Here is a 15,161-nt window from a genome sequence, read left to right as displayed (position 1 = left end):
GCCAGCTCCTTAATATCATTCTGCCCCTAGAAGGATGGAGAAGCTTAAAGCAGTAAAGTTGATGCTACGAAGGATTTACTTCTACACAAAGTGGAATGTGGCTCAAGGAGCACTGCCTCGTTATGACTGGTGACTGCAGTGTGTTGCCCAGGCTTGTTAGAAACCCTATAACAAAAGGAAGTTCTGCAATAATTGAAGTTTAGGGTTCACTGGAAAGTTCCTCTAATATTTACTCTCCTGGATTGACCTACAATTTAGTCTCCATTCCCATAACAAAGCTACACAACCCTGACTTTACAGCCAGCTACCAGGGCCATCTCCACATCAGAGAGCATGTCTCCAAGCAGTAGCTCAAGGGTCACAGTCGCCATTAACTCCTCCCCGGCCATTACGTCAGTCAAGTGGTCGGGATGAGCCAGTGAAACGCCGCTGGAGCACTTCAGAAATAATTCTGTCAATACCACGTCTGTGTCCATCTTCCATCGGCCCAAGTGGCCAGACTTGCAGTCTCCAGTCTCTGTTTCAAGTGTTCAAAGCATGACCTAAAAGAAATTTAAGGGTTAGAGCGGGTACGTGGAACGCACAAGCTTAAAGTGAATCTACATTCCCAAGATATTCCACTCAAGGCCAGCTCCTCTGGCATTAGCCAGAGCCAGACATACGCTATATTAAAGACATTAGGGAAACTTTGTCACAGCAGCAGAAGGGGATGGGGACAGCTATGAATTCCCACTCCAAAGGGAAATCCTGGAGAGGGTCTCTCTCCCCGCCCCCCACCCGCCCCTGCACACCTGAATACTGAAGGCTGAAATACCAGTCTCTCAAATGAAGTATGACTTCAACATGCAAACCCGAATCAGGTCAAGCACAGAACTCTATCAGCCAGGTTTGGGACAATGTAAAAAAGGCCTGTGTTCAGAGCACCATGGGGATGCCACAAGTAAAAGCCGACTTTAGAAGACTCGATGGGGAAAATGATGATCTGTTTTCTTAACTGCATTTCAAGGAAAAAAAGGAAGGAAGAAAAAAAAAAACCCAACACTTTAAAAGAAACCTAGGAAACATAATCCAAAAGCAAATTACAGCATTTTTTTTTAATTCTCATCCAAACAAACCCACTTTATTAAAAACAATGTGAGGAGGTGAGGAGCTGGAGAGATGGCCCAGTGGTTAAGAGCAATGGCTGCTCTTGCAAGGGACTCTAGTTTCCAGCGTCCACTCCAGGTTCACAACCACCTGTCACTCCAACTCCGAGGATACAGCGCCCTCCTCTGGTGGCTGGCACCCCTTCCCCCAGCAAACTCTGTACATCACAAAGCCATACACATAAATACAAATAAAATAAATCTTTAAAAATTAAGATAAAATAAAAGCTGTGGTCTGAAGCTGAGTAGGCGTTACGAGGACTTTAGGTTGGCATGGTTTTGCGACAGTATGGGGCTTTTTGTATATGAATATCACACTTATAAGACACTCCCAAGTATCTGCATGGGATGTTATCTTGGCTGGCATTCGCTTCTAGATAATCCATGGGGTAAGGAGACAGAGTCAGATTTATAAAAGAGACACGAGTGTGCCTGAGCTTGTAATTGGTGTAGCAGTATAATTTTTACATTCTACTTCATGGTTATAATTTGTCTCCTTTAATATGTGTTTGAAATTATCCATAATTGGAATTTTCAGCAAGAAATAAAAAAAATCAATAGATGGACTAATGCAATTAGCAGATAGTTCTCGTAGGATGAGATACAAATCGCCAAAAATGTTAACTCCGATAGCCTTCAGAGAAATGCAAGCAAAATCTACACTGAGATTCCACATCGCCCCAATCAGAGTAGCAGTCACCGAGAGAACGACAGCCAGTGCTGTGAGGGAGGCTGACGAAAAGGAACCCTAGGTGCTGCGGATGGGGATGTGAACTCTCCTGGCAACCGCAGACTTCAGCACAGAGGTTTCTCTAGAATTAGACCTGCCGCGTGACACAGTGCCACAGGTGGGCATGTGCCTGAAGGACCGCACATCGACACACCAGGCACACGAACATCAGCCTTCAGTGTGGCCCTACCCACAATAACGCAGTTATGGAACTAGCCCGAGAGTCTAGCGACAGAGAAATAGATAAGGATTTGGTATGTATTCACTACAGAATTTTTTCCAGCCATAATGCAGAAAAAGTTATGTCACTGGTAGGAAAGTAATACAACTAGAGAGAATAGTGCTAATTAAATGAAGCCAGTCTCAAAAGGACAAATAGTAACATGTTTTTATCTCCTTTGTGATTCTCGGAGTTTACATAGCTACAGGAAATCATATCAGTATATATGACAAGAAAGAAGAAAACAGATCAGTAGTGGGAGGGGGGCAGGCTGGAAGGGAGGATCTATGAAATGATATGAAATTGATATGATCAATGTACAGCACATGTGCATTCGTATGATGATGTCCTGTGTAACCCAGTGTCATGAACAATGAACAAATGCAATAGAAAAAAACCAGCTCTTTAAAACATATAATGGCTAATACACAGTAACTAGCTTCCTAAGCCGCGCACCAGGAAATACATTCCTCAGAAACAGCAAATTGGAGACTCTGGCGGAATTCAGCAGAAAACTAGATTGAACCTCATAGAACCTCTGAGCCTCTGCTGTGGTCTCAGATTTGAGGAAACACCAAGAGAAGAAAGATGACTCAGTAGGTAAGGCGCTTCCAGAACCCACAGTGGAAGGGAGAACTGATCCCTGAAAGTTGTCCTATGACCTCCACATGTGCACTATGACATGCACAACCGTACTTACACATAAACATGTGAGCACAAACACACACACACAGAGACACACACACAGACACACACACAGACACACACAGACACACAGACACACACAGACATACACAGACACACACACATACAGACACACAGATACACAGACACACAGACACAGACACACACACAGACACACACAGACATACACAGACACACACACATACAGACACACACAGACACACACACAGACACACAGACACACACAGACACATGCACAGACACACACACACAGACACACACACACACAGAGACACGCACACACACACTAAATAAGAGAGGGCAGGAGCAATGGTCTAGGTCACTGCCTTGTCCAGGACATTTATTTTAGAAAGGAAAATTGGGCAGTACTGAGTGCTTTTGGTTAAATACTATACTGGAATGGCGAACTGCTATGTGCACGACCACCTGACACTTAGTGAGGTCCACTCTCTTTCCACTTCATTTTACTTCTGCAGGACTGGCCAAAGCATCGGTGCTGGAGAACATTTCACTAGGTTCTATCATTTAAAAATGTGTGTGTGTGTGTGTGTGTGTGTGTGTGTGTGTGTGTGTGTGTGTGTGTGTGTGTATGTGTGTGTGTGTGTGTGTGTACCTGCACAAAGGTAATAGCTGACTTCTTTAATAAATGTAGTATATCAGTGCACTGACCTGGACTCGTGTGCAAACCCGAGGTTGTCTTTAGAAGTCGTCTGTGGCCTTCTACCTAATTTTTAAGACACCATCTCTCACCGAATGGAATTCACCCTTTGGGTTAGACTGGAGGTCAGCGAGCCCCTGAGATCTGCGGGCAGTCCTGGGTTACAGGAACTGCCGCCACACTTTTACACGGGTCCTCAGGATTGCACAGCATCATGTTACAACTGAGCAATCCTCGTGCGCACACACACCTGAGGACAGTTTGAACCCAGTTTTGTGTAGGAGACACAGGTTCTTGTGCTCACAGAAAAGCACTAGGGAATGTGGGTGTGTTAAACACACAGGCTGATTCTTCAAAAAGAGAGAGATAGCCTATTGTTTCAGCTAGGGTTTCTGTCTTAGTTAGGGTTTCTGTTGTTGTGACAAGACACCATGACCATGGCAACTCTTATGAAGAAAAACATTTCATTGGGGCTGGCTTACAGGTTCAGTGGTTTAGTCTATTAACATTGTAGCCAGAAGCATGGCACCGTGCAGGCAGACATGGTGCTGGAGAAGGAGCCAAGAGTTCTACATCTGGACTGACAGGCAGAAGGAAAAGAGATGCTGGGCTTGGATAGAGCATTTGAAACCCACCACCAATGACACACTTCCTCAAAGAAGGCTACATCTACTCCAACAAGGTCACCCCTTCTAATAGTGCCACTCCATGGTGACAAGCATTCAAATTATGAGCCTATGGAGACCATTCTTTTATTTTTTTTAAGGTTTATTTACTTATTTTAGTAAGTATGCTGTTGCTATCTTCAGACACACCAGAAGAAGGCATCAGATCCCAGTGCAGATGGTTGTGAACCACCTCCTGGTTGCTGGGATTTGAACTCAGGACCTCTGGAAGACCAGTCAGTGCTCTTAACCACTGAGCCACCTCTCCAGCACCTTTGGGGACCATTCTTATTCATATCACTACACCTGTTTTCAGGATGGCTGGGAACAGCTGTAGTTAGTAGCCTGTGACCCCTGTGTTATCTGTATGGCCAAGTCACATCTGGATTCCCCAAAGTCCTAACGTTTACCTCAGTCATCTCCATACCCTTATTCTTGAGCACTGTTTCTTAGTGAACCTAGAGAAACCATCTTTATGCAAAAGGTCACATGTACTTTACAAAGAGTTTCAATGCAATCATGTCTTAAGCTTTGTTGTACACAGGGGACTGAGTTAATTATCACCGGGCAACTTTTTCCAAATCGTGCTGTGCTTAAATATGAAGTAAATAAACTACCTGGGCTAAAGTCTAAACCAACACAGGCCACTAAGTTGTGTTGAGCTGGATTTCCTCCTTGCCTCACACATGTGGAGCCCCTGCAGGCTGTGGTGTTTGTGGAGACTCCCAGAGCTTTATATATTGTTTCCCTTTAATCCTAAACATTACTGGCTTATGGTAGCTGCTTGTGCTTGTTCAATGAATATTTGTGCTTATATTTTCCTAGGATTTGATGGGGAAGGACACCACAGCTAGAGCATAGATCAGACACTGAATATCCATGTAAAAGGCCTCATCATGGTCATCGGAGCTGTCATCCCTTTGGTATATTAATATTGTCAATAAAGCATTCCAGTACCTCATGCTGTGAGGACTTTTGGCTACTGTAACAAAGTATCCTAAATCAGTGGCTTATAAAATGAGGGCTTACTGTGTTCTGTTCTAGAAACTTACAGTTCATAGTCAGGGTTGGTTCCCTCTGTGGCCTGTGAAGGAAGGAAATTTGCTCTGTGGGACTGTAGCTGGTAGAGGTTGACTAGCAGTCTTCTGTGTTCCTTGGTGTATGGGAATGTCCTTTCTTCAGAGTCAGGTGGCAAGCTCTCTTGTATGCATCTGTCTCCAAACTTCTTTTTGATAGACACCAGTTATAACTACCCAGTCTAATAACTTTATAGTCCGAGTTTAATTTATAGTGTTGTAATGAACTCCCCTGGCAAATGGCAACTTGGGGGGGGGGAAGGTTTTGTTTGTCTCATAATTCCAGGTTTCAATCTGTCACTGAGGGGAAGTCAAGGCAGCGGGAACATGTAGCATCTAGTTGCATCACATCCACAGCCAGAAGAAAGAGAATGAATGCACACACACGTCCTTGCTTGTGCTCAGCTCAGCTTCTCTGGCCTTATACTTTAGAAATCCCCACTAAAAAGAAATGATGTATAAAACTTCAGGGTACCTCCAGAAACACCATAGACAGCAGAGGCTCCACTCTCATGAGGCAAGAAGAAAGTCCACTTCAACACCACTCAGTAGCCGGTCCGTTATTTCAGGCATATTTAAACCTGGTCTTATACAGTTCTAGGGAATGGTGTCACCCACAGTGGGCTAGATTGTTCCACATCAATTAACTTTAGTTAAGACAACTCCCGGGTTGGGGATTTAGCTCAGTGGTAGAGCACTTGCCTAGGAAGCGCAAGGCCCTGGGTTCGGTCCCCAGCTCTACAAAAAAAAAAAAAAAAAAAAAAAAAAAAGACAACTCCCCACAGACATGCCCACAGGACAATCCAATGTAGACAAGGCCTCACTGGGACTCTCCTCCCAGGCGACGCTAAGTTGGGTCAAGTGGACAAAACTAAACATCACAATACACTTAACTGCATTGTGTGTATCAACACGCTGCCTCCCAACACACACGAAGTGGCACACTTAGCCACATGCTAAGATGCTGGGTGTTAGGATTTCAGCACACAGATCGGGGAGGGACATGATTCAGCCACAACACTGATCTCCCTGTCCCTACATAGGGCAGTTACACTAGCTTGGCCTCCCAGCTTTCCAGACAGGTTCCTGGGTTACAAGGTCTCAAATCTCCTCGTTTGCCAGTGGCCTCCAAAATAACCCACCCCCCTTGCTCCTGGCACTTTCTCAGCACTACTGGGATTAATGACACCTGTTCTGGCTTTAGGTGGCCTAGTTTTGTGGCTGTCACCCTCATATCACTGTGACTGTGCTCTCAGATCTCTCTTCCCTCAAAGCATACTCCTAAAAGCCAAAGACATTCTCCATGCAAGCATACACAGTCTTTTGACCAAGTCTTACAGGCTAATTTGTTCCCCCGTGGCTCGCTCCTCTCAGGAATTTCTAGGTTTTCAAAGCCTACAGAGGTAGAAGGTGATGAGGATTCATCCTGCATTGCCCTCCAACTCCTCTCTTAGCACTGGTTAAGTTTTCCTTCTCTCCTTCAAGGCACATTATAATTCTTATTTCAAAATAAAGAAGCATCTCAAACTAGTCCTGTGTTCAACACATTTTTCTCTGGGAGTCTTCATCTTGACATTTGAAGAATTTGTAGTTACTGCAGTTTATTGTCCTGTTTTTCTGAGGAGCTGGGAGTTGGGGGTGGGTACACTTCTCAAATGGGAGCTCTGATAGCCTCAGTAGTAGTTAGGATTTCCCACAATTCACCTGTAAGGTGTTCAGTGGTCCTCAGTTACGTGAGACTTATGCTCATCAGCATCTCTCATTAGCATCTCTGCATTTTCAAGTCTGAGACTAAGCCAAGCAAAGACCTTGCTGTACTCGTCCAGATGCGTAAAGCAGACTTCTGACTGCTTTGGTATGGGGTAAATTAGACTAGGCAGCCAACAAATACAAGCTATTATCATTACTATTGTTGTATTAAATCCAAGTGGCCCTCTTTCTGTTGAAGGAACAGGGATAACTCCTTTGATCTTCTCTGTCTTTTGTTCATGAACAAAGAGTTTCCTCTTTTCAAACTCATACCGACACGTTCAGGTCAACGTCATTATATGGAAAACTGCGGGTGCTTCACCCAAAGGCTAGAACAGGTCAGCGGGGTATCTTCAGCATTTAGGAGATAAAGGCGTATCATTCAGTTATTACATTTCCTAGTTACTCTCTCTTCAACCTTCGACTGTTCAATATAATACTAGTAGCTCAACAATGTCAACAAATGCAGCTAAGCCTCCATACTAGAACTATCTGTCAGAAACTGTGGCTGGAAGGACGGAGGATTCTTCCTTTGATGGAGGGCCATGTCTTGGAAAGCCTCAGACAGTAACGAGGGCCTCAGACTGTAGCAAGGCTGGAGTTCTTGCTGCATGGTAGAGACTACTGCCATTGTTTCTGAGACAGGTTGTGATGGTTAATCTTTATTGTCAACAAGACTCAGTTCAGAATCACCATGGAAACACATCTTTGTGTGTGTGTCTACAAGGTGTAACTGAAGAGGGAAGGTGGGTGGAGGGGTCCTTGCAAGAGTCATGGCTGGCAGCAAAATGATCTGCTTAGAGGCAAGAAGGAAAACTCAGTTCATCTCAACTTACCTAGGCTGGATCGAACTTCTGGAGTCTGATACTAGGCAGTTATTTTAGACATAGTTGATTTTGGGGGAAAAAAGTCTCCTGGTAACAACCATCCGAGTTCCAAATGCACAATACAGCTTAAGGAGTGACTACATTGAAACTCTTTTCCAAAGTGCATATGATATCTACAAAGAGCATGGGGTTTTTTGTTTTTTGGTTTTTGGTTTTTTTTTCTTTTTTTCGGAGCTGAGGACCGAACCCAGGGCCTTGTGCTTTCTAGGCAAGCGCTCTACCACTGAGCTAAATCCCCAACCCTGAGCATGGGTTTTATAGCATAAGGTCCTAGGATCTCTGAATGAGACAACATAGAGCTCACAGGTTATAAAGTACATGTGACATTTCCCCAAAGATGGGTTCCATTGACTGAGTCCGGGATAAACATTCTGGCAGATTTGGGTGAGCTCTGGCTCAAAGGTAGCAGAAATTACCAGGTCCTTAACAGCAACCACTCACAGCCTGCTGGGTGGAAAGCAGGTATTGGTTTCCTCCACTGAGGAGACAACCCTGCATAATAACATCCCTTTCTCCAGTGCGTAGCAATCAGCGCTCATGCGTTCTGCAAGGGAAGACCTACTTAAATACGGGTGGCCCCACTTCATGGGTTCAAATCTTAGACTTCTTACAAAGGAGCATTTCTCTCCCTGGGGTTCCTGGCTGTGGCTACGACATGACCAATCCCTCACACTCTGCTGCCCTGCTATCCCCACCATGAGGGGGGCATTTTCTAAAGCCATGAGTCAAAATAAACCTCTCCTCCCTGAAGATGCTTTCCTGGGTGTTTTTCTCACAGGAGTGAGGTAAGTAAGTAACCAAAATACAGGAGTAGAGCCAAAGATGGGAAACAAAATCCCCCCCTTCATGGCTCTTCGGAAGGGCAACAAGGTATAAGCAGGAAGGGTGTGGGGTTTTAACAACATGAAAAACTCAAAACAAAACTCTCATTTTCCAAAATAAAGAAAAAAGTCTTGGGGAAATCACCACCCCTGACCTCAAGCAGTATTACAGAGCAATAGTGATAAAAACTGCATGGTATTGGTACAGAGACAGACAGACCAACCAGTGGAATAGAATTGAAGACCCAGAAATGAAACCACACACCTATGGTCACTTGATCTTTGACAAAGGAGCTAAAACTATCGAGTGGAAAAAAGATAGCATTTTCAACAAATGGTGCTGATTCAAATGGCGGTCAGCATGTAGAAATAAGCAAATCGATCCATTCTGATCGCCCTGTACAAAGCTCAAGTCCAAGTGGATCAAAGACCTCCACATAAAACCAGGTACAATCAAACTAATAGAGAAAAAGTGGGGAAGAGTCTTGACCACATGGGCACCGGGGAAATTTTCCTGAACAAAACACCAATGGCTTATGCTTTAAGATCAAGAATCAACAAATGGGACCTCATAAAATTGCAAAGCTTCTGTAAGGCACAGGACGCTGTCATTAGGACAAAATGGCAACCAATAGATTGGGAAAAGATCTTTACCAATCCTACATCTGATAGAGAGCTAATATCCAATATATACAAGGAACTCAAGAAGTTAGACTCCAGAGAATAAAATAATCCTAATATAAATTGGGGTACAAAGCTAAACAAAGAATTCTCAACTGAGGAATATCGAATGGCTGAGAAGCATCTAAAGAAATGTTCAACATCCTTAGTCATCAAGGAAATGCAAATCAAAACAGCCCTGAGATTTCACCTCACACCAGTCAGAATGACTAAGATAAAAAAACTCAGGTGACAACAGATGCTGTCGAGGATGTGGAGAAAGAGGAACACTCCTCCATTGTTGGTGGGATTGCAGACTGGTACAACCATTCTAGAAATCAGTCTGGAGGTTCCTCAGAAAATTGGACATAGTACCTGAGGACCCAGCTACACCATTCCTGGGCATATACCCAAAAGGTGTTCCACCGTACATGCTCCACTATGTTCACAGGAGCCTTATTTATAATAGCCAGAAGCTGGAAACAACCCAGATGTCCCTCAATAGAGGAATGCATACAGAAAATGTGGTACATCTACACAATGGAGTACTACTCAGCTATTAAAAACAATGACTTCATGGAATTCTTAGGCAAATGGATGGGACTAGAAAAAAATCATCCTGAGTGAGGTAACTCAATCACAAAAAAAAAAAAAAACCCACATATGGTATGCACTATTGATAAGTGGATATTAGCCCAAAAGATAGGAGTAACCAAGATACAATGCACAGACCACATGAAGCTCAAGAAGAAAGACGACCAAAGTGTGGATGCTTCAGTCCTTCTTAGAAGGGGAAACAAAAATATTCACAGGAGGAAATATAGAGACAAAATGTGGAGCAGAGACTGAGGGAAAGGCCATCTAGAGACTGCCCCACCAGGGGATCCAGCCCATATACATACAGCCACCAAACTCAGAAAATAGTGCTGATGCCAAGAAGTACATGCTGACAGGAGCCTGATATAGCTGTCTCCTGAGAGACTCTGCCAGAGCATGACAAATACAGAGGGGGATGCTAGCAGTCAGCCACTGAACTGAAAACAGAATCCCCATTGGAGGAGTTAGAGAAAGATTGAAGGAGCTGAAGGGGCTTACAACCCCATAAGAACAGTAATACCAACCAGAGCTCCCAGGGACTAAGTCACCATCCAAAGACTACACATGGACAGACCCATGGCTCCAGCTGCATATGTAGCAGAGGATGGCCTTGTTGGGCTCCAATGGGAGGAGAAACCCTTGGCAAGATCAAGGCTCGACCTCCCATTGTAGTGGAATGTCAGGGCAGGGAGGTGAGAAGAGAGAGATGTTAAGGAGGGGGAACCCTCATAGAAGAACAGGGAGTGAGATAGGGGGTTTATGGATGGGAAACCGGGAAAGGGGATAACTTTTGAAATGTAAATAAAAAATATCCAATAAATAAAGAAAAAGAAAACACTCGTTTTTTTCCCACTATGCATAAAGAACGTATAATTCACGCAAAACATTCACAGACATACTGGCAGTTGTTTGTGGTTTGATGTACTGGTTTCAGCTCAAACACTGGAGGCTGGATTACCCAGGAGCCTCCTTGAGGCTTTGGAGAACCTCAGGAAGTCGCACCGCTCTGTTAATCATTGCAGTGACCAGCTGAAGCTTGTTTTCTGGAGAGCATTTCTTTGTCCAACGGAGTGAGCCTGGGTTTATGACCACAGGGTGTGGCAAAAAGCATGTGACTTTGATCAATTTGTCCCTTTTGATGAAGGGAGGTTTTGTTTAGTTAAAAGCTGGGAATACTTTATTACTTTTTGTGAATCCTGGCTGCATTTTTTTTTTCTTAAAAGGGGAGGGAACACAAAGAAAAGATTTGTATGAAACAGTGACTGAAACGTTTGTTCATGAGCTGGAGGAACTGGACAGGGAAGGCTGGAGCACTTTGCAGGCACTATCTCAAACACTTGGTCTCTTGTCATTTCCCTAGTCTTGACTCAATATTACAGAGCATAAACTCTAAAACCTCCACTCTAAAAATAAGGCTCTTTTTGTTTTTTGTTTTTTGGTTTTTTGGTGTTTGGTTTTTTTTTTTTTTCAGAAAAGTACGTCCATTTTATTTTTTTTGGAAAACAATATTACGTTTTCGAATGTGTGTGTATGTGTGTGTGTGTGTGTGTGTGTGTGTGTGTGTGTGTGTGTGTTCTTTTGTGTGTTTGCACATGTATAGAGGTCAAAGGACTGCTGTGTTGACAGGAGTCAGATCTCTTCTTCTATCACGTCCACTAAGCCCTCCTGCCAGGCTCTGGACATAACTCTGACAGGAAGTGTCTACTGGACATAACTCTGACAGGAAGTGGACTAGGTAACAGTAGACAACACATGGCTCAGCTCCCTGAAGGCTCAACTCCAGTTCCTGGGATTAAATGAAAAAAACTAATTTCTTTGGTCAGCCAGATAATATCTTGATCACTGTCTTTAAAACTACTATGTATGGCACATGTAAGCGAGCTCTCCAGTTCTTTGCCGGACGGTTTTATTGTGTAGTTATCTCAGCATCCATGTTGCCACCATTGCTATGTAACTTTAAGGTGTTTGGTTCCCAGACCGCCTCTCGTAGGTTCAAGACAGCACTGATGCTGTTTCCATGAGCGCAAATGAACTTCAGGCACGAAGATTGGTTATCTGGACAACAAAAACCATTGTAGTAGGGGCTGGGGATTTAGCTCAGTGGTAGGGTGCTTGCCTAGGAAGCGCAAGGCCCTGGGTTCGGTCCCCAGCTCCGAAAAAAAGAACCAAAAAAAAAAAAAAAAAACATTGTAGTAGAGCAAGCAAGCAGCAAGATGAAAACACAGGATTTCAGGTTGGGCTTTGTCCCTCAGCAATGTCTCACAGAGGTGAGAAGCCAAACTCCAGTTCTCACTACAAACTGGCAGCACCTGTTTAAGTTGAGGAATTTGAGGAGGAGGAGAGGATGTAATTTGCATACATGCTTAAATGTTCTCTTTGACAGCATTGTGTAGGTGGGCCTCGCAGACGCTGTCTGTGACTGTATTGTGGAGAAAGGCATCGCAGATGCTGCCTGTGACTGTATTGTGGAGAAGGGCATCGTAGATGCTGCCTGTGACTGTATTGTGGAGAAGGGCATTGCAGATGCTGGCTGTGACTGTATTCTGCTGCATTCATACTCTACCACCCATTTGTCCAAACCTACAGACTGTGTACCAAGAGTGGACATAACATGAACCCTGGACTTTGGGGGAGACTGCTGTGTAAACGTAGGCTCATCACTGCATAGGTAGCAAGGTACCACTCTGGTAGGGATGTTAGTGGCAGGGATAGTTAAGTGGGAGGTAGGCAGAAATACTGGGAAGATTTATTTCCCTTCTTCTTATTTTTCTGTGACCCTAAAACATTAGGCTATCAGTAGCAATTCCTTGTTTGAGATTCAAGTAACATAGCAGCAGGCCGTTTACTAGTGCAAAACTTCAAACGTCTTCAAGCCTGTTCGTAACAGCATGCTATGTGTTCTTGAAACAAATTTGAATAAAATCACAACTAATATCCAACCAAAGCCTGCCCACATGGTTCAGCGAAATGTACCAGCTGAACAATATGAATACACACAGAGTAAATACCACACCCAATGTGGAATCCTTCTTGACCCCAAAGTCGTTCTAGTGTTTTGCACTCAGTAGTTACTGTGGTATTTAGTGGTTAGTCACATATGTCTGTAAACATTGTGAGTTGGGAGACACAAGAAAATGAGGCGTGGGCAGATACCAGGCTGCGTAGGCTACTCTTGATAGTCTGATAGACCAGTGACTATCTACTATGCACCCCTCAGATTGTTGGTGGAGTGATTCTTTTGTGTCCAATGTTACATCTTGCCCGCATATCTCAAGGAAGAGCTGTTTCACCCTGGTGGCATGTCCAGATGAGGCCAGCCCTCTGCTGTCAGCTTACCCAGTTCTGGGGGTTCGCCATGTAGGTATGTCTTTTGCACAGAGCAGCTGACCCTGTCACACAGGTCTCCAGTGCCAACCAAAGTGTCCCTTCCTCTTCCATATCTACTGACACCTGGGGCAACACACTTTGAAGCAGAAAGCTGGAAGTAGGTTTTCTTCCCAACATATTTTCTTTTTGAATTGGTAGCATGGTTACAGAAAGGATAAAATGTGTGTCTACTTGTGGTGGTTTGAATATGCTTGGCCCATGGGAAGTGGCACTATTAGGAGGTGTGGCCTTGTTAGAGTAGGTGTGGCCTTGTTGGAGGAAGTGTCACTGTGTAGGTGGGCTTTGAGAACTCTTGGTACTCAACCTCCACCCAGTATGAAAGAAAATCTCTTCCTGACTGCTTTTGAATGAAAATGCACAACTCTCAGCTCCTCCAGCACCAAGTCTGCCTGCCACCATGCTTCCTGCCATGATGATAATGGACTGAACCTCTGAAACTGTAAGCCAGCCCCAACTAAATGTTTTCCTTTATAAGAGCTGCCATGGTCATGGTGTCTCTTCACAGCAAGAAAACCGTAACTAAGACATTAGTAGAATACAATTTTCATACCAAGGGCTCAATTTATTAACTTATAACTTTTGACTTTTGAATAACATTCAACTTTAATTTTTTTTTTAAAATAAGTCATTTTTTTATTTGTTTGTTTATATTTTGTTTTCTTTTTTTTTTTTTTTTTTTGGTTCCTTTTTTCGGAGCTGGGGACCGAACCTAGGGCCTTGCGCTTCCTAGGTAAGCGCTCTACCACTGAGCTAAATCCCCAGCCCCCTCAACTTTAATTTTTAAAAAAATGTTATTGATTCTTTGTGAGTTTCACATCATGTACCTCAGTCCCTCTCATTTCCCCATCCCCTCATATTTATGCTTTGATCTTGCAACCTTCCCCACTAAAATTAAAAACGCATACAAACAAATGAAACAAAGAAACAAAAACCCCAAAACATGGGACACATCTCCTCATGGAAGCTGAAGTACATCACAGTGTGGCCCACCATATATCCCTCTGCCACACTGGAAAAAAATGAGTGTGCACAAACGAAAAGACAGTTGGGCCCTTAAACCATATAGAATTAACTCAAAATGAATCATGGATATAAATATGAGCTAAGACTATAATGTTACTAGAAGAAGACATGGGTGGTTTATAACATTAGATTTGGAAAGCATTTCTTAGGCGACTTCAAAAACAAAGACAAACAATAAAGCAAACTGGATTACATTAAAATTAAATCTTCTGTGTATCAAAGGACACAGTCAGCAGCATGAGAGGATCTTCCGTGGGATGGCAGAAAATATTTGAAAATTTTGTCTCTCTCAAGGGGTTAATATCCAGCTTCCAAATCAAGTCAAGCAACCTGAGCCAGAGCTAAGCAAGAGAATTGAAAGAAATGATTCTAGAGGAACTGTAGAGGCCAGCAGCCAGCCACCGAGTACTTACTTCACAGGGGAATGCAAATAGAGGGCCTAAGGAAATACCATCTCACACACGGGAGGAAATCACATGCCCTGGCAGGGAGGCGGGGAAACGGAAGCCTGTGCGCCTGGCTGTCGGGGATATAAAGGGAACACAGCTGCCGTGAAAAGCAGTGTGGCAGCTCCTCAAAACTTAAAAATAGAATTCTCATATTCCACTCCTGAGGGCACATCCAAGAGGACTGACCGCGGGGAGTCAAAAAAAAACAAAAAAACAAAAAACAAAACGTGCGTGCCTCCGTGTTCATGCTATGTAAACAACCATTTAGAGACAAACAAACAAACAAAGACACAAGGAAGAGTGAATGAGAAAATGGGACATAGGTACATAATGGAATTCAGCCTTTAAAGGGAAGAAAATCGGACGTGTGGCCCAGTATGGATGAACCT

At 43.7% G+C, this 15,161-nt stretch overlaps 1 long non-coding RNA gene across 1 annotated transcript; it reads right to left on the bottom strand.

Annotated features, from left to right (window-relative positions):
* Positions 1-205: 205 nt before the first annotated feature.
* Positions 206-14,795, bottom strand: LOC120100795 (uncharacterized). The gene is made up of 2 exons (XR_015674372.1): positions 14,737-14,795; positions 206-542 (listed from the first exon to the last, which is right to left on the bottom strand). It is a non-coding gene; the product is annotated as an uncharacterized LOC120100795 (long non-coding RNA).
* Between the last annotated feature and the right edge of the window lie 366 nt (positions 14,796-15,161).

Source organism: Rattus norvegicus, chromosome 2, assembly GCF_021556685.1.
Source record: "Rattus norvegicus strain SHRSP/BbbUtx chromosome 2, alternate assembly SHRSP_T2T, whole genome shotgun sequence".
In the NCBI taxonomy this organism is placed as follows: Eukaryota; Metazoa; Chordata; class Mammalia; order Rodentia; family Muridae; genus Rattus; species Rattus norvegicus.
The sequence above is the reverse complement of the archived record's forward strand: the minus strand, read 5'-3'. Positions and strand labels throughout refer to the sequence as shown.